This window comes from Haliaeetus albicilla, chromosome 16 (assembly GCF_947461875.1).
Source record: "Haliaeetus albicilla chromosome 16, bHalAlb1.1, whole genome shotgun sequence".
Lineage (NCBI taxonomy): Eukaryota > Metazoa > Chordata > Aves > Accipitriformes > Accipitridae > Haliaeetus > Haliaeetus albicilla.
In genome coordinates, this window is record NC_091498.1 from 19753192 (window position 1) to 19772057 (window position 18866).

General features: G+C 41.7%; 1 long non-coding RNA gene across 1 annotated transcript in view; it reads right to left on the reverse strand.

Moving 5' to 3' along the window:
• Window positions 1-18866, reverse strand: part of LOC138689461 (uncharacterized) — a 163193-nt gene that overhangs the window by 40974 nt on the left and 103353 nt on the right. The window contains exon 2 of the long non-coding RNA XR_011328289.1: window positions 14315-14409. This is a non-coding gene — a long non-coding RNA (uncharacterized lncRNA). The remainder of the gene's footprint in view (window positions 1-14314; window positions 14410-18866) is intronic.

The window sequence follows — 18866 nt, forward strand, 5'->3', positions numbered from 1 at the left end:
TATTTCCAATAATTCTCCAGTTATACAAGAACACTACGTAAATCCATTTAGGGAGGCGAGGAAGCCATGCTACAGCAACACCACAATCAGCTGGTAGACAGTCATGTAATAACCACGAAGAAAATCAATGCAATACGATGCAGCTTCATCTTCCCCCAAAGAAAAATTAATCCATTCTAGTGACGGTCATGTTTAAATTCTGTTTGCAGCTAAAACATAGCATCAAAACATTAACAATTTCTAAAAACTACAGGATATGGAAACTATGCTAAATTCCAATGCTTAGTGCTTTCCTGATTATTGGCATCCCCATCATCACAATCTTTAAGTGAACTGCTAACAGAAATGGCCTTCTATTGAATAAAACAAACAGGCAGTATTCTGCATAAATACGAACTGTGAGACTAAGTAATGAGTCTCTTGCCATACAGGTCAGCTACATTAACTGTATTATGAGACCTCAAAGTTTTTGCCGAAGCAGAAAATAGTTATGTAAGAATTAACTCCCTAAGGCAAACAGCCTGTGTAAAACTTGGAGCAGGGTGTACAATAAATGTACATACACACTTGAACATACTGTGTTATTAGGTTTTCTTCTTACACTCAATGGGAGATATTCAGAGAAAAAAAAAAGATATTCAGTGGTATTTTCTACCGCTTTTGACCAGTTTTAGTTGCATGTTCTTTATTGTAATTCTGAAAGAGAAACAGATTTATGTTGGCTCATGAACTCTTGCATTGGTATTTCTCCCCCTCTTCTTCCCCTTTTCTCCTATATTAAAATTACATCCAGATTTTCTCATAAAATGCATTTCCTACTTGTATGGAGAAAGTCCATCTCCCCCAAGTATTTACTTTATGTAATCTGTGAACAAAGATTTAATTATCTGGAGGTTTTCAAGAAAATCCATTACATGGCCCAAAAGTACATTAAAAAATTAGATTTGAAATTTTTCAGCATCTACCTCTTCTTTCACATTTCTGTTTTAATTTCTGGCTGGATGTCTGTTGTGAACCTCTTAAAAATACTTGCCTACTACCTTCTAAGAAACTGGCTTTCTGATTAATAAAGAGCAAGGTGTTTTGCTAGTCTTGTCCATTACAACTGATGTTTTCCTTACTTATGCATATCATTTCCTATATCTATGATTCAAATGGTTTTGCCCTATGAGACTAATGCAGTTTTAGCCCCAGCATCTTCTAACAAAGACGGCTGCTGTTTCCTATTGTGTCTAAATAAAAGGGACTTCATTTAGATCAAAATGTAGAATATATTGTTGTCTCTTGCAGTATAATTAAAAAAAACCTTATTTGTTTAACTAGAACATTTCTCAAGATGAGGCATGTGTATTCTAGAAGCACTGGAAGATGGGGTTTGTTACATGCATGCCCAGCACCCCTCCTTCTTATCCTGGTAGGCATGGCTCTGCAGTTAGTCACCGTGGAGGTACAATTTCGGCTCAGTCGGGAGAAGTCAGAGCTGTGGTACTGGGTGCGATCTTCCTTTGATGGCCCAGACAAGGATCATTTCCCTTCCTGGTCATGGTTATACCTCATTCAATAAGGGCAAGTGCTTACGAAAAAGATCTTGTTTCTAAAGATGACAGCACCTAACCTAACAACGGAGAGAAAATCTAGAGATACAAAAAGTCACTGTCCCCCCACTGCAGAGGCCATGGTGGGACAAAAGAACCACCTCTTAACCTACCCCATCTACAGGTTCCCAATGTACTTCTCATTTCGATTAGCCAAGTCCCCACACAACTGAGGAAGCTGGAGTGTTATTCCTATAATTATTTTATTCCTTTTCTTTCCATTTTCTTGCCTTCCTCACCCCTGGGTTCTTTAAAGAAAGACTCCCAGGAGCTCCCATTCAAGTGGAGTGAAAACAGTGTCAGTGGGGGCTAACTTCTGCAGCACAGGTTGTTGTCGCTGATGACCTATTCAACAGCAGCAGCACCAGCCTGGCTTTGTCTTCTTCTCCACTAAACAAACTGATGGCAGACTCAGTCCTGCTGCAGAAATATTGAGAATTAAAGAAAGTACAAAGGGAGCAGGCAGCAGGGTTGAAACATTTAGTGGAAATAGGGGAGCTGGTCAATAAAAGAGGATGGAGGCTGGATCACAAGGGGCTGACTTACAATGAGACATGGGCTAAAAAGGGGTGTGCACTATCCCACAGGTCAAAAATGACAAAACATTGTGCTCCTGAAGCCATCACCTTCTGCACAGTAGGGAGGGATCCAGGAGCAAGAAGAAATGCAAAGCTAGCAACTCAATATATAGGCAATGTACAAAGGGGAAAAAAAAAACCATAAAGGGTGAAATTCTGTGGTGCTTGCGACAAGCTGAGACCACTGATCTCAACGAACCAAACAAAAGAATGTTTAGAGAAGATATTGGAAAGAAAGAGAAACAAAGTATGATAAGGAAGAGTGAGATTTTGGCTAAGGCGTTCATCTGGGATTTGGGAGAGCTGGGTCCATTTCAAGACTCTGCCATATATTTCCTGTGGGACCAGAAGTGAGGCATTTAATCTCCCTGCGATTCAGTCCTCATCAGTGAATAAATACTCAGGGAGAGCATATGACATGTACTTAGTGTGTGGGGTCCCCTGAGCTCAGCCATACTTCACTCATGTAAAAGAAAAAAAGTTTGTTGAAACAGGTATATGTGAAAAATTCCAGATTTTGAATTTCTCTATTTTGCAGGCATTTAAATGGATCATGTTTATTCTTAAATAATTTTTCAAAGCATTAAACTTCCAATCACACCTTTCTATCTTCTTCTACCTTTGAGGAACTGAATACAAATATCCCACTGGTGTCCAGTGAATACAGATATCTGAATGCTAGCCAGAGATTTTTTCCTTCTCTCTTTTTCTGTTTCCTATTTACCTTTTGCTCTTGTGTCATGTTCCAAAACCCCTTCTCTTCTGAAGAGGTTAGAGGAGATGAGAAGGAGTGAAATCATAACACCTGTGACTCTCCAAAACTGGGGGAAAAATAAGCTAAAACATTAATGATATTGGAGAAAAGTAATTTCCTCACTTTAAAGGGGCTTGGCACATTTTCAGTGGAAAGGGAGATTTTTTCCTTCCTTTCTTCTTTCATGTAATTTCATTTAATTTAAATGTATTTCCCTCCTTAACTTTTTGCAGAAAGGAAGTAGCCCAGAAAACAGCTAGAGAAAATAGAATTTCTCCGGATATTAAAAGACCCACACACATTTCAATAACACTTTTTTTCCTTGAAAATTTGAAATAAAACCCTGGCCCCCCACATACATCATGAGAAAATGCATCCGATTAAACTCTGTTCTATGCGGCCATCCTTGATAATAACAACACGGGCTTCTGGATCTTGCAAATGGATTCCTACACCCATCTTTGAGGTGCCTGTAGCCAGAGGGGAACAAATCTTGTCTACCTTGAGGTAATAATCTGCTTTCCTCTGTCAAGGCAGAAAATAAGGAAGGCAGGTTCTTACGCCCAGGCATGTAGCACCGTTACATGTCCCGGACAGTATGGAAGATCTGCCTGTATCCGTCAAACTTGTGCATAGATGGCTTGAAGATCACTGCCCCACGGATGAGCTGCTATTTGTCAGACAGAGCTGCCTAAGCGTGCCTAGAAAATGCCTGAGCTGCCTAATCATCAGCTGCTCTTAACTATGGTAGTTCCACGGAAATCAATTCCCAGATCTGTCCTCAGAGTTTAAATGCTGGCCACCTGGCTGATAGTCTCGCAAGTAATAAAATAATTCAAACAGGTCAAGTTACCAACTCAGAAACAGTGAGGGGTTTTTTTGCTTCCTGCCATGGGGAGGAAAATTTCCAGCCTCTGTTCAGAATTGGCCATCATTATTAAGTGCACACATGGATGGGCTTTTTGGCCGTGATATAAATGACTTAAAGCTGTGATTCAAATAGGTCTATAAAGTGCTTCTATGATGTTCCTCTCCCTTCTTTTTTTCCTTTTTTTGAAACTGTCTCTGCTCCACTGTTTTTTGTAGAGATAAGCCCTTGAAAATCACCCTTCTTAAGGTGTAAACTTGGTGACTGTACATTATAGTTAAACATTTGATTTGTTATAGGCTAGAAAAATAGAGAACTTGAAATCTCTTCATGGCGTATTAAAGGTCACACAATTATAATAAAATCTTGCTCCAGCAGCTCCAGTCACAGACAAAATCAGTCTCAAATTTCCAGTGAACAATGAAGTCCCCACAGAGTTTCAGCTTTGCCAGGAAATCAGGGTATCTCAGGCTGTGTTGATTTTAAGGATGTCCTGGATGCCCATCGTAAAAAACGTGTTACTCAACACAGTCACAGCTCTTGTGGGGTCCTCTGATTGAAAATACGCTTTTTATTTCACAGACATTTTGGGCATCACATTTTTCTGGTTTCAGAAACTTAAAAAAGCAGCCAGCTCTACTCTGTTTGGGTGAGACGCTAACAGCTTGAATGTCATTTCGTAGTATTCCACACATCAAAATAAAATAATAGTAATACAGAACAAAAATCTACATGCTTACAATACAAAGTAATCTTCCGGCTTCCCATCAAGCGAAACATATTGACAACTGACAATAGGCAATTAATAGATTAATGAGCATAGCTCTTATCTGTCTACATTATGAGTTTATCTGGTTGTAACAGGATGAACACAACACGGGCCTGTGCTCACAGGAGTGCTGTCCCAATAGAAATGAGATCATTGCAGCAAGATATGGATGCAGTATTTTGATTACCAGGTATCACTCAATGGAACAGAACCCCCACCCCCCACACCCCCCCACCGCACACTTTATTCTATACATTTTTAAATTATTCAAGGGCAAAGAACAGAATATAATTTACTAGAGAGAGAATTAGAGGAAAAGGTTTTACGAAAGCGGGAGAGATTAGGTTTTGATCCAGGGTTAAGAAGACCACCTCTGGCACATGCAGAATCTGTTGAGATAGGCGATGGAACTTTAAAAAAAACCCTTTCTACCTGAAACTGAGTCTAAACACAGTAATGTCTGCAGTGCTAAATAGCAAATTAACCTTAAAAATCCTTTGATAACCCAAACAAAAAAAAATCAGACATACAAACTAGTTTTTCAGTGGGTCTAACTCCAAAAAATGGGGCTGTTGTTTCTGACAGTGGTAAGCTCATTCACACCATGGATAAATCTGATCCGCAGAAGTACAGAGGTGCACTGGGGGATGCTGTGCTTCGCTTGAAACCTGCAGAAAGGCAGTCTTTCCAAATGACCAAGGAAGGCAGGCGAACAAGGTATGAATCTGGGGAGCCAGAGTACCATTATTTCAATTGTATCCTGACATTTCTCCCCAGGTCCCTGGTGGTATGCTTGCCAGTAACGTATCTCCCCAGCTCTGTGCTTACACGTTCCCTATTTCCGCCACGGGAGGAAGCCAGCTTTGCTTTTCTTGTGCCCAGAGCCAAGTTCTGCCCGCTTTTGCTTGCATGCGTAATCTAAGTTGTCTCGACGGGGCTATTTGTACGTGTAAAGTGAATTTGCCCTTGATAGCATTATAAAGTTTCAAAATAAATATTGTGATGTTTTGTGGGTTGGCAAACACAATCTGCAATTTGCTGTGTGGAAATTGTTGTTCTGCTCCAGAATTATGCAGGCTTTCATAATGACTAACGACATGAGACAAATGCAGCATGACAGTTGCATGTTGATCATTCTATACAATTTTGCTCATAGGCTATTTATTGGGTTTATTTCAGAACCCAGTGCAGCTAGAAGAAAAACACCACGGAGTGAACTTTGGTTCAGGCTCGATGTTATTCCATTGTAACACGCTACACAATAAGAACCAAGGAATTTATTCTGATTTGGACTGAGCCTCTGTATGAAAACGGAGCCATAATCCCAACGATGACAGTCTCCTGGGAACGTTGCTGCGGTGGTCCCACGCACTGCTGTCCCAGCGACTCACTACCAGCCCACGCAGAGCAACATGTGCCTCTGCCTCCCCACATCAGGGCACAGCATCAGAGGTGCTGGGGGAGCGTTGCACCGGTCGCGCTCTGGCCCCTGGTAGTTAATTCCAGCAGTGGAGCATGGGAATAGCTGCAGACAGGAGCATTTAAACCACAGAAGCAAAAATTGCCAGAGGACATCTCAAAGCTTCGTAACCCTCTTTACACCTGGCCCTCTGCTGTTTTAAACAACTGTTGTCTTGAAACAGTGGGAAGGGCCTCAAAGGCTGCTTCTGCATGTGTCTGTTTGGATGACAAAAGGAGCTATACAAGCCCAGAGAAATACGGTATTATTATATCCTGCATTGAAAAGGGAATTCAGTTTGTGTCTTATTTTTAAGAGCTAATATTCTTTTATCTGATTAAATGGTAAACAGCATTGCTAAATCAAGTTTCGATGGCATATGTATTTGCAAACAAAACTTTATATTCAACCTTTTCTAAGATGATCCAACAAATCTGTGTTGATATCCTCTGTGGTCACATTCCTTAAGAGCCTGGAAAACAGAACAGCCTCCCATGCACTGCTTTAAACCATGTACATGCACTTCTACATTTTCTAATTGAATGGGACCTTCTAGGCATGCAGTGAAAAGCAGCTTTGGAAAATCAGTGTAGGGAGGGACAGCATGTCTTCCAAATGCTGATTTTATTCTGTTCTTGGGTATTCTATTCCACAGGAAACCAAACTAAAACTTCCCCACTGAGAACTGCAATGTGTCGCTCAAGCACATCCTTCAGCAAGGCACTCTGCCTGGGGGATGACGTGTTCATGGATGCCTCCCAGACCACCCTGCTACACTAAGCTGAAGCTCTTGGGCCCCCCAAGGGGAAAGGTACAGACAGCATGGGACAAAGACTGTGAGATATTACAGTTGTCTTAAATACATTCCTTCCATGGGCACTGCCAGCCATCGTTTTAGCTGGATGCCTCAGGACTGGTCTGGTATAGTGGCCTTGTCACCTTGCTCCGTCACTCCTCTTCCCAGGATTTGAGACACTGATATGCAGGAAGACATCACAAAACCACCTGTACTATCTCCTGGCAAAACCAAGCCATGAGTGTTTCACGTAGCTTGGTACATTTGCTCCTTATCTCCATGGTAAAAGTGGGAGAGAAGTCCCAGGCGTTCAGCCCCAGCATTTCTGAGAAACCTCTTCAGTTTTATGGATCGATCTGGGATCTATCCTTTGCAGTTTCTGGGGAGAACTGCTGACAGAACTACCAAGAAACATCCCCTGCCTGTTTTACTGGGAGATGCATCCCAAATTAGAGTATAGGAAACAAATTTGAGTAAAGCAGTTGTGACTCACTTGTTTCTTTGATACTATGAAATGCAGCATACTGAAGAGATCACTGATGAACTTTGGTGCTTATGGAGAATAACTGCAGCACTGAGGAGGGCAGCCCTTTGGTCACAGAAAATGACTTCAGTTCTTTAAGCAGGTGATGCCCACTTGTTAAATTTTTCATATGGAGAAGTAAAAAAAAGTCCTCCTGAGCCTGTGTTTCAATGTGTGGACCAAAATGACGTCGATAGAGAATGAGGGGAAGAAAAACAGTGATCGAGAGCTGACATTGCTGGAGTGAAACTGCTAATAGACAACAGCTTCTGTTGACATAAAATGGTGCTGCTCCACTGAGGTCAGGGGAAGCAGCAATGTTTTATCTTAGCTAAGAATATCTGGACACAACTGTTTCTCATTTTTATATTATAATGAATACTTTAACATACTTAAACATTTTCCTGTGAAGGAGTTAATGAAGCCATGCTTAGATCTACGGACACATTTACAGCCCTTTATTTAGGATATAGGGAAAAATAAGGTCCTTTAAGAAATCAGCTACATGAAGCAACAGGAGCCATTACCCAAAACAGAGAGATAGCAAGGCGTTTTAAGCAACAGTGGAACCAAATCATTACCTTCAAAACTGGTATTGCAATGCTGAAACAGGCAGGACTGGATTTCAGGCACGCTTAAGCATGAGCTGGGGTGGGGGGAAACAAACCCCCAAATAAGAGACAGGAGCAGACAAGGATGTTGGCTCAGGGATGCTTTAGACCTGATAGCAAATACATTAAGTATTGTAGAATCTTCCCTATGCTCAGGAAATGCAATGGGACCTTGTACACTCTTTGCAAATAAACAGGATTGCACCACAGGTAGAACCAAATTTGCTATTAATTCCTCCTTTCACTATTGATCTCTGCTGCTCCACTGCAGTCTGGAAAACCAACTAGCAATTCGGCTCAAAAGGAAAGCACAATGCAAAAGAATCAAAAGCCAGTTGAAGAGAGCTACACGCACATTGTCCTCTCTCACCATCAAAGCACGGCTCTGTTCTCCCAACCTCTTTGGCCCTCTGTTTTGGTCTGTAAAATGGAAATAACATTGCAGAAGACAGTGAGAGTCACAGATCATGAGCCCACTCAGTGAACTCTGGAAGAAGGAGCTCCACTTCTGGCCTTCAGCATTTTTACGTCTGCAGTACCTCCCATATGGCAAGTGCTACCTACACGGCGAGTATCAGTTTTAGTTCTATGCACAGAAGCTATTTTCTCTTAAAATATTTGTGCAAAAACACCGGTTTCAGGAGCGTGACTGACAAACCTCAATTAAAATAGAGGAAGTTTTAATACAAAAATAAAGCTTTTTACAAATCTTAGACTTCATGACATGATATCAGCTGTGAATGTAAAACAGCATATAGATGTGTTTTGTTGCAACAGCAACAATTTAAAGATCAAATACCTTTTCCTATCAGATCCCCCATACTGATTTCTGAGAATCCAATGAAATACAAAGGATGTTTGCAAAGTGGAATGTTTGCATATGCTTCATTAATTAGTTTGGCAAGGCCTTCAATACCAAAGTTGCATGTATTTTTACATAGGCTTGGGCAATCTGGCTCAGATTTTTCATTATTCATGTTTCTGCATTAATTGTGCTCTGTCTCATTTCACACACACACACACACAAAAAACATTTAACTGAGCTTGGAATTTGTCATTCTGCTGAGATTTCTAAAAATATCCTTCCAGAAAAACTTCCATTGAACTTGACTGGGGTGGGAGAGGTGGTGCATGCTTTTCTTTCTCTTGGAGCTCCATCAAAGTCCTACAGTAATGCTGTCCTTGTAATCTTAGCATCACATTTCACACTCGGCTTGTGATGAGCTGAATTTTCAGTAGAACTGACTGTGAATTTTCAGATGAAACAACTTCTCATCGGAATATACCAGCTTGTTCAAACAGAATGTTTTAGGCTTTGACAACCTCCCAGCTCAATGCAAACAGGGATGTCTTATAAAACCGCTTGTGGGGTCCTAAGTCAAGTCTTTGGCAAGGAGGTGATGGACTTCCTAGGTTGCCGGTGACACCTCAGGAGCTGCTTTATCCCATTTTGAACAGAAACAGGAATAAGAAATACTCATTTTTCTGAGACCAATGTTTCTGATTTTCCTTTCCATCTCCAGTTCTATTGTTTGCATCTCATCCCCCACCCAAACATCCCAACAAAGGTCTTCCAGAAACACAGAAATGTTAAATACCACCTTCTCTGGCCTGGTTACTCAGAGGAGTACGAGGGCTACACGGAGGCAAGGAACAGCACTGAGAGAAGTACTGCAGCAGCATACTCTAGAGTCTTCACACAGTGGCACCTAGCTGCTGAAGTAGTGCACTGGCTTGATAGCTTTTTCCATGTAGGTCCAGCCCAGCTTTCACTTTGGGTTTTATCGCAGGAAAAACTATTCAATGCCAGTCACTTGTGGTTGGCAGTACTTAGCATTACCTAACAGTTCACAAGAGTACTCTACAACACCCAAAAGAAACAGACGGGAAAACCCATATAAGTAACTATAATGCGCTAAACTCCCAAAGCAAAAGCCACATCCTCATGCAGAGCCTGTCCTGCCTCTCCACAAATGACATCATGACATGCTGAGGAATCTTGCTACACTTCAGAGAAATAAAGAGGAACAAGGACTATTTTGGAAAGGAAGTGCAAAAGGTAGGAGGGTTGGGGAACTGCCTTCCTTATTTTTACATATTTAGAATCATAGAATCGTTTAGATTGGAAAAGACCTTTCAGGTCACCGAGTCCAACGGTCAACCCAACAACACCATGCTCACTAAACCGTGTCCTGAAGTGCCTTGTCTACATGTTTTTTGAATACCTCCAGGGATGGTGACACCACCACTTCCCTGGGCAGCCTGTTCCAATACCTGAAAACCCTTTCAGTAAAGAAATTTTTCTTCATATCCAATCTAAACCTCCCCTGCTGCAACTTGAGGCCATTTCCTCTTGTCCTATCACTAATTACTTGATAGAAGAGACCAGCACCAACCTCACTACAACCTCCTTTCAGTTAGTTGTAGAGAGTGATAAGGTCTCCCTTCAGCCTCCTTTTCTCCAGACTAAACCATCCCAGTTCCCTCAGCTGCTCTTCATAAGACTTGTGCTCTAGACCCTTCACCAGCTTCATTGCCCCTCTCTGGACATGCTCCAGCACCTCAATGTCTTTCCTGTAGTGAGGGGCCCAAAACTGAACACAGGACTCGAGGTGCGGCCTCACCAGTGCCGAGTACAGGGGAACAACCACCTCCCTGCTCCTGCTGGCCACACTGTTTCTGATACAGAAATTTTCACCTTCTCACAAACATAAGTATACATTCATGTACCTTTGTGCAACATTTCGCTCCCTAGTAAATACCAAATACTCATAAAGAGTTTCTGAAATTAGGAGGAACTTGCTCATGGTTTATCTGCTCCCTCTAAGAACACCACATCATTTCAGTCAAGACAGAGGCAGGGTCTGGACAATATTCTAAAACATAACATGGTCTACCTCATCAAATGCGTTGCTCCTACTGAAAACCAAGTACTCATTAGCCTCAATGCTGCTGAGCGTGCACTGTGTGCAGCCATTGAATAAAGCTCCCAGCATTTTACTGAGCTTGGACAATCACACTGGAAAACGTACCAGGATCAATGCGGGAGACGAGGATAAAGACCAGACAGCTCTGGAGATGTCCTAGAGAAGACTAGTAAACAACAGGCCTCCATAGAGAAAGGTGATAGAAAAATCAAATCACACTGAAATTTATTGAAGCTTAAAGCTGCTTACGAAAATGGCTCAAGGTGAACGATTAATTTCAAACCAGGCCAAATTGAGGAAAAGAACCTTGATGCACACACCAATTTTGTTCCTCAAAGTCAAGAATTGCCTAATCAATAGTAGTGCTAAAAGGAGATGGGCGCTCTCAGGGGTACCATTACAAAGAATTGCACTGGGTTTTAGCCACCTGGCTCCCAATTGCTTTAATAGATGTCACACGGCTAAAGCCTGGTCTAAAGCTTTAAAACCTTACCCCTCGATCTTCCCAAGCATCCACTGCTGTCAGGTGGCAAATGCGAAACAGCAGGAGGGACTGGGAGATTTACTCCTGTATTGACCAGTACTAGAACATGCCCAGGAATTTGCACTGCTGTTGCAAGTGTCAGTTACTGGGTGAAGAAAGGCAAAGCAGGAGAGGGTAATACGTGTGAGTGAGAGAAAGTGAAAGAAACTGTACTTAACCCTTCCTCTGTTGATGTGCTGATACCAGTCTGCATCAGGTACTCATACTGTTGGGCTAATCCAATCAGCCGTCCTCTTCCATTAGCTAAAAATGAACTAGGGCTTTCTAGGTAATGCTCTGACTGCTCTCCCCATTCCAAATTGTGCTCAAAATCTTCATGGAAAACCTTCAAGGGGTTTAAGCTTCTAAATCAAATAAAGAAGCAGACAAAGGGAGAAAAATCCAATCAGAGCAGAAAGGCTTGACTTATACAGGAACTGATTTTCTTTCCATTTTCACTGGCCCCAAACTCCACAGGAGCAGTAGCTGGGAAGACAGAAGGAAGCAGACAAAATGGTAGAGGAAGGAAGAGTTTCTGTCACGCTCATTTTGTACATAACTTTACACAAGGAGAGGTGGCATCCTGTCAACAAGACCTGGGCTTGACTTGGCTCCTGGGCCTGCTAGTGGTCAGCTACGGGATGGTGAGCACTTTGCTCCCTTTCTCAGGCAGCTTCTACAGCTCCAGAGCCCTCCAGGGATGGGACTGCCCTGGCGTGCCTAGAGGAGAGCAACGGGAGTTGGCCTTCATAGCAGCCTCCTTGCAAGAGGTTACCTTGTAGTGGGGCTCTCGTAGAACATGACTGCCAAGTAATAGCAACCACTTTTTAAAAGGAAGTGGGGGAAGAGCCAAAGCAAAACTATGCTGTAAGAAACTGAGAGTGTTGAGATTTCTATTGAAATAAAGGACAGAAGTCTGATAAGAAGATGGCACTTGCAGGTCTGATCCAGATCACATTAACTTGATAAGCTTTGAATCCAGCTATGAGTGTAGGCCCAGCTCACGAGCCACAGAGTATTTTTGAGTGCTACTGTTACGCTGGCTTTTGCAGTATCTCTCTTCATAGACATTAGAGCCAAACCACATCAGTTCCCCTTAGCTGAGCTGGATTGGCACTTTGGAAATCCTAGTGTGCAGGAACGGTTTAAATCCTCACATTTGAGGACTAAGAGCAACACAGCTCAGCTACTGACTAAAAATGGCTCAAAAAAACCAAAAGTTGAAGAATTGGCAGAAAAAGGAGAAACAATGAGCAATAAAATAGAGAGGAAAATGAAATAGAAAAAAGGTACAGCAGGGAAGGGAGAATAGGAGAGAGTACACGTGTCATGGTTTAACCCCAGTTGGCAACTAAGCCCCACACAGCCACTCGCTCACTCCCACCCCAGTGGGACAGGGGACAGAATGGGAAGCATAAAAGTGAGAAAACTCGTGGTTTGAAATAAAGACAGTTTAATAGGGAAAGCAAAAGCTGCACACGCAAGCAAAGCAAAACAAGGAATTCATTCACCACTTCGCATTGGCAGGCTGGTGTTCAGCCATCTCCAGAAAGCAGGGCTCCATCACACATAACGGTGAGTTGGGAAGACAAAACGCCATCATTCCGAACATCCCCCCCACTTTCCTCTTTCTTCCCCCAGCTTTACATGCTGAGCATGATGTCCTACAGTACAGGATATCCATTTGGCCAGTTTGGGTCAGCTGTTCTGGCTGTGTCCCCTCCCAACTTCTTGTGCCCCTCCAGCCTTCTTGCTGGCTGGGCACGAGAAGCTGAAAGATCCTTGACTTAGTCTAAACACGACTTAGCAACGACTGAAAACATCAGTGTGTTATCAACATTATTCTCATACTAAACCCAAAACATAACGCTATACCAGCTACTAGAAGGAAAATTAACTCTATCCCAGCTGAAATCAGGACAATGGGAAACAGTGGGGGGAAATTAAATTAATCAAAAATAAGGAAAAGAATTAAGGAAACGGAAACAATGAGAAACAGAGGAGGGCACTAGAACTCACAAAGGAAAAACAAAGAAGAGGCAAAAGGTATATTGGAGGCAACAGAAGGAAATAGTGAGGCAATGAGAGAGAGAAAGAAAAGGGAGGGGGAAAGGTGTGAGGAGCTGAAAATGGTAAGACATAGGAGAGAAAATGGGAGAGAGAGGAAAAGGGCGGTAAAGAGAAGGAATTGTACAGGGAAAGGACCAGAAAGAGGAGAACAATCCTAGGGAGCCTGCTGTGGTGGGTCACAGAGGAGTTCACAAGCCCATGCACTCTAACTATTTCTTTTTGATTCTGTGTCATTGTCAGGCTTCAGACTGCAGCTGCAAATTGTTTGTCTGGCAGTTCTGGTAGGTTTGATTCAATAACTCCTATAAGAGGGCAGGCAGGATATCAATGCTGCTTTATTGCCTTTTTCTCTGCCTACAATAGCAATCCTCCAGTTATACAGTATTATAAAGTGCCATCACTGGGGGTTGTATCTCAGCATAGTTATATCTCATCTTCCTAGACTATAATAAGCTGGCAAAGGTAAAAGTCTGAAACTACGTGAGCTTCATGAAATGATTAACATTGAGGCCTAAAGATTGGCATCAGGGACAGGCACTGAGCAAACAACAGACCCTCGCTTCCCAAGTACCACAGTGAGGGGTAGCTACATCCTTCAGGATCAGCTCCACCAAAACATACTTGGTAATCTGTGTCAAGTCTCATTCCAGCCACTGGTGCACAAAGCATTAACACTCCAGAAAGCTGCAACCACTGCTGGGGAATGGATAAAATAACCCCTGCGGTCCTGTCAGTTGGGTAACTTTTCATGCCTCTCTCCAAATCCTTTGGAAGCAAGCTCTTCAAAAATAATCATGCAGCGACATTTAACATAAGATTGGACTGACTGACGTGGACTTACCATTTTTCCTCCTGGAAGTTGGTTCCTTCAGACCGCGGGGGTGTCCCTCACCAGGCTGACATAGAGAAATTTCCCCAGCCTTGAGTGTGCATGATCTGTCAATAAAAAGAGGCTTTCAGTTACACAATGCTGTCAAATAGCACCTTTTACAAACACTAAATTCAAGTTAAAAATCTCACAGCAAAACAGGAAAATCACCGCAAAGAAAACTGCCCGTGAGGCATTTTATTGGTGTGTCTTTTAAAAAAGAAAAATTCCTGGCACATTGTTCTGGTTAAAGCCACACAAATCAGAACAGAACTTCTCATTCAGGCCCAGTCATTGCAAATATTAGGAGTAGCTGAATAGAGAGACCCATTTTGTCCGCTTAAACTTTGTCTCGCATATATACACACATATATAAAAATCCCTGTTTCATTGTAAAAATCATAGGTGGATGTCTTTTAAGGTTTTGTTAGAAATCTTTCTGACTTTACACTGCAGTTTATTCCATATATTTCCATCCTTTTGAGTCAGTCACACTGTTCAACCTCCTACTTATTCTTAATAGATTAATTTGCGATTGCTCCCTCGACATTTCAGCCTTCCATGATGGAGAGCAATTCCTCTCATTTCACTCATCAAGGCTCCATATAATAATGAAAGTTCCCATAGGTCACCTCTATTGCACCTTATTTCCTTAACCCCTTTAGCCTTCCCCCCGATGAGCATTCTTAAATGTGGAGCTGTCTGAGCTAAGGCAAAAATAAAATTTCTCCTGCAAGGCACCTGCAACCGAATCCATATAACATCAGTTCTATAGAAAATGCGACTATAGCCATGTGATTTCAATTCTCCAACACCTTTACATTGCCATAATATCCTATTTGGGTTTTTTCCAAACACACAGAACTGCTGGGCTTTTTCACTAATAACGCCAAGTCTCTTCTTTCTTTGGTACACTTAATAATATGAACTCTGCTGTGGTTCACTACCTCTAGACTTATGTTATAGCCACTAAAAGATCCAAATCCTCCTTGGCTTGGTAAGCATTGCTTCTTACTGTTTGTTTAATCTTTACATTTGGCAGAATAATCAATGTCTGCTATTTTACTTGCTATAATCTTTCAGAATAAAATTGATAGGCAAGATTCCGAGCTGCTGTAAGTTGGCACGTCCCTAGCATCACTTCACTGGTCCAGCTTCACACATTAAATAGATGCTTCAAAACAAACCTGGAGGGCAAGCTGCCAATTTGAATTTTCCAGTTGTTACTTATGACCAATAGCTGTTTCCTAAGTTGTGGCCCTGCTTCATGATTTACATTTATGTAGGGGAAAGTCCCGACACAGCCTGCAGGCAGGCAGGCATGCTTGCGCACTGTGGAAGAGTTGCAGCTCTGGGTGCAAGTGAAGGATAGCTGAAGGTGTGCAAAAGTACCCCTGTTCTCCCAAGAAATCCACATTAAAAGAAGAAATCATTGCATTTTTTTAAAGAACAATTTTACATTGCATCATATTCCAGGATCTCTCTTCTTTTGTGCAATCTGTCCGTTCCACAGAAGACAAAATATTTCTGACCACCAATATAGCACTAAATAAAACAACTGCCATTCACATGCACAGCCTTGAAGGTTGTGCATCTTTAGGGGCAGGAGACAAGAGTTAGTTCAAAGTAACTCAGGCTGATTGGGGATAATTCTCTGGCAACTAAGGATGGGATTGAGACCAAAAAAATAATTTCAAATAACCATGAAGGAGTCACTGGATAGCAACACCTTTCAGTCTCTAGAGGCCTAGAATTGATTTGAACTAGTCTACCACTTAAATGGAGAAAAGCTATTTTCCCATCACTAATCTCTCGAGCCATTCAGTCCCACTTGAACCATTTTTTCTTCAACAAGCTATTTTACATATTTCACTTAGCCCACAATCTTTATGGGAGAAGCTTATCACATGATTTGTGTAAAAAGATAAGTACCTCTCCCCGTTGCTTTTCTGTTTATTCTTGGGTTTGTTGCCAACTTGACAGAACTATTAAATGTGTTCCTCTTCTTCTCTCCTTATGGAACCCTGCTTTTTTTGCTACCATTCGCAAAATAAGAGAATTTCTTAGTAGTTTTTGGAAGAAGACCCAGCCCAGAAGCATGTATTCTAGAGATTTTTTTTTTTTTTTGCCAGATAAATGTAAATTTATTGCCCTCAAATATCGTAGCAGTCATCAGTATAATGCTGATAACTCCTCAATAGCCCTGCAGCCCAAGAAGGGTCAAATCCAGGATTTGCAGTGTAAGAACTGAAGCACAGCGTTGCTAAGGATCAAATTTGCAAAAGTAGTCTCTATTTTTAGGTGCATTCATGGGCACCAAAAGGTGGACACAGTGCCCACAAGTATATGAAGAAGCTGTAACTAATAATTAAGAATGTCTTAAAAATGAGGTCTTTGGTGTCTGATACTAGACTCGCAAAAATTTAAGACATCCATAATGGAAAGCCATTTATGAAAAGGGGGCTGCAAATGAGGCCATCACATCTGTGGTAGAGCAAAGCTGAGAGTCAGGGAGGTCGGAGCTGTGGTTGGGGATGGGGCCACACCAGCCCAGTAGGAGAATTCTTTCTGGTGAGAAAGCAAACACACGTTCATACTCAAACCTTCTGACTTCCCTCCCTGTTTTTCCACTATTTCATGCGCTCAGAGGAGCCTGTTTTGTCCACTTCATGCTTTCTCTTGCTTAAGCGTTTTCCCTGTAGTTTCTCCCACCACTGAATTTACTCAGCCTCCTCCATCACTCCTGGAATTAGAATCCATGCCTTTGAAAAACCTGTGCTTTCTTCATTTCAGGCAGCTAATCCCCATCCTGCTCACCCCGCAGGTTACACTGACGGAGCAACACTACTTTGATACTGTTCCTCTGGCAGCAATTAGAATCAAATCAGCACCAGACTGTTTATAAAAAGGGATGTTGCCATAATGACACTATCAATTCTTCCAAACATTGTAGCTATTTATCAAGTGATTAAAGTAGAGTAACTTACTCCAGTTTTACTAGCCTATTTTCCATTGGAACTTAAAAGGTTTTACTGCCTCAAGTATGGCACTTGGACTGCTAATAATTTCGATTTTATTACATTATCATATTTTTTAGATTTATTTCTAGGTTTTGCATAAGATTCAAATTGTTACCCAGTTTATAAAATAAGATAAATTTATCTTGGTCAAAAATCACATTAAGATAATTATCTTGCCCTTTTGGCAGATAATTTTGTTTGTAATATATTGAAAATGCTTATTTTTTGTTTTTCTAACCACTCATTCTTGCAAAAGTGGCTATTTTTTTCCTGACGCAGGCAACTCTATTTTGCTCTCACTGTCAGGAGCTGTCATGTCTCCTCCCATTTTCCCCTCTCCATTAGGGGAAAATCAAACAAAACGTGCCTGCTCTTGGCTTGCCAGCAAGCTACCATGGACGCCTGTATTCCTGGCGGGCACAGCAGGGCTGACTCGTCCGCCGGTCGTGCTATGCTGCAGTGTCAGGGACTCGTGGGGAGTGCTTATCAGGCAGTCTCACACTACGATTAAGGTAACACTTACCAGAGCAGGGTGTTGGCAATACGCACCCTAACAGACACCGTGACAGCCTCTTACCCAACCAACGTGCTGTGGATGCATGTAGCTTCACTGTGCTCCTCAACAACTCCCTGTTTCTCTCTGTTAATGAAAGTATTAATTGCCAATAGCCAACAGAAAAGACCACTTCTTAAAGAATGAATGGAGGTCACTAGCTGATTCCTTCTCCCTTTGCCCTGTCCATCAAGCCTGGGTATCCCTGAAACTGCTGCACTGCCTCCCCTCACAAATCCACACTTCTCCTTCCACCTCCTGGAAGGAGCAGGCTGCAGATAACACTGTAGCCTGCCAAGGCAATTAATTCAGAGCCAATTTAGTCAGATACTAAGTATCCGCTAAAACTCCCAAACTGCTACTTATCAGGTATCAGAAGAAAGTTGCAGCAACTAACCCTAGAATAAATCACACCTGTCCTCTGCCCTGACCACAGGGTCTCTGGGGAAGGTTATTTATCTGAGCTTTATCTTCAAATTCTGGATGTCTGTCTTGAACAGCCTCAGTACCTTGGCCTGAGGATTTCTGAAAAGCCACCTATCATCTCCATTATCAGCACTTCAATTAACTGAAATTAGATTTTTCAATTCATGGGAAATTTTGATACTTAAAAAGCACAAATTCACAATTAGATCAAACCTGTAAGAGACTTTTTTGTGAAAAAACTCCAAATAGTGCTTGTTTAGGAGGAAAAACCAGAAAGTTAAAGTTTCAAATTTTATTTAGAATGCATGGGTTTTCCTTTGTGCATACACAGCATTATTATAAAATAATGATTTATACTGACATGTTTTAATTTGACATCAATAATTAGTTAAAATAAAATAGCTCCTCCTACTTTAAAAATTATTAAGGGCATGTGCTGCTTAGTACTGATGGAAATAATTCTGTTACACAATAACGTAAGTGGCATTCTGGTGTAGAAAAAGGATAGCGATACCTAGAGTTTTGA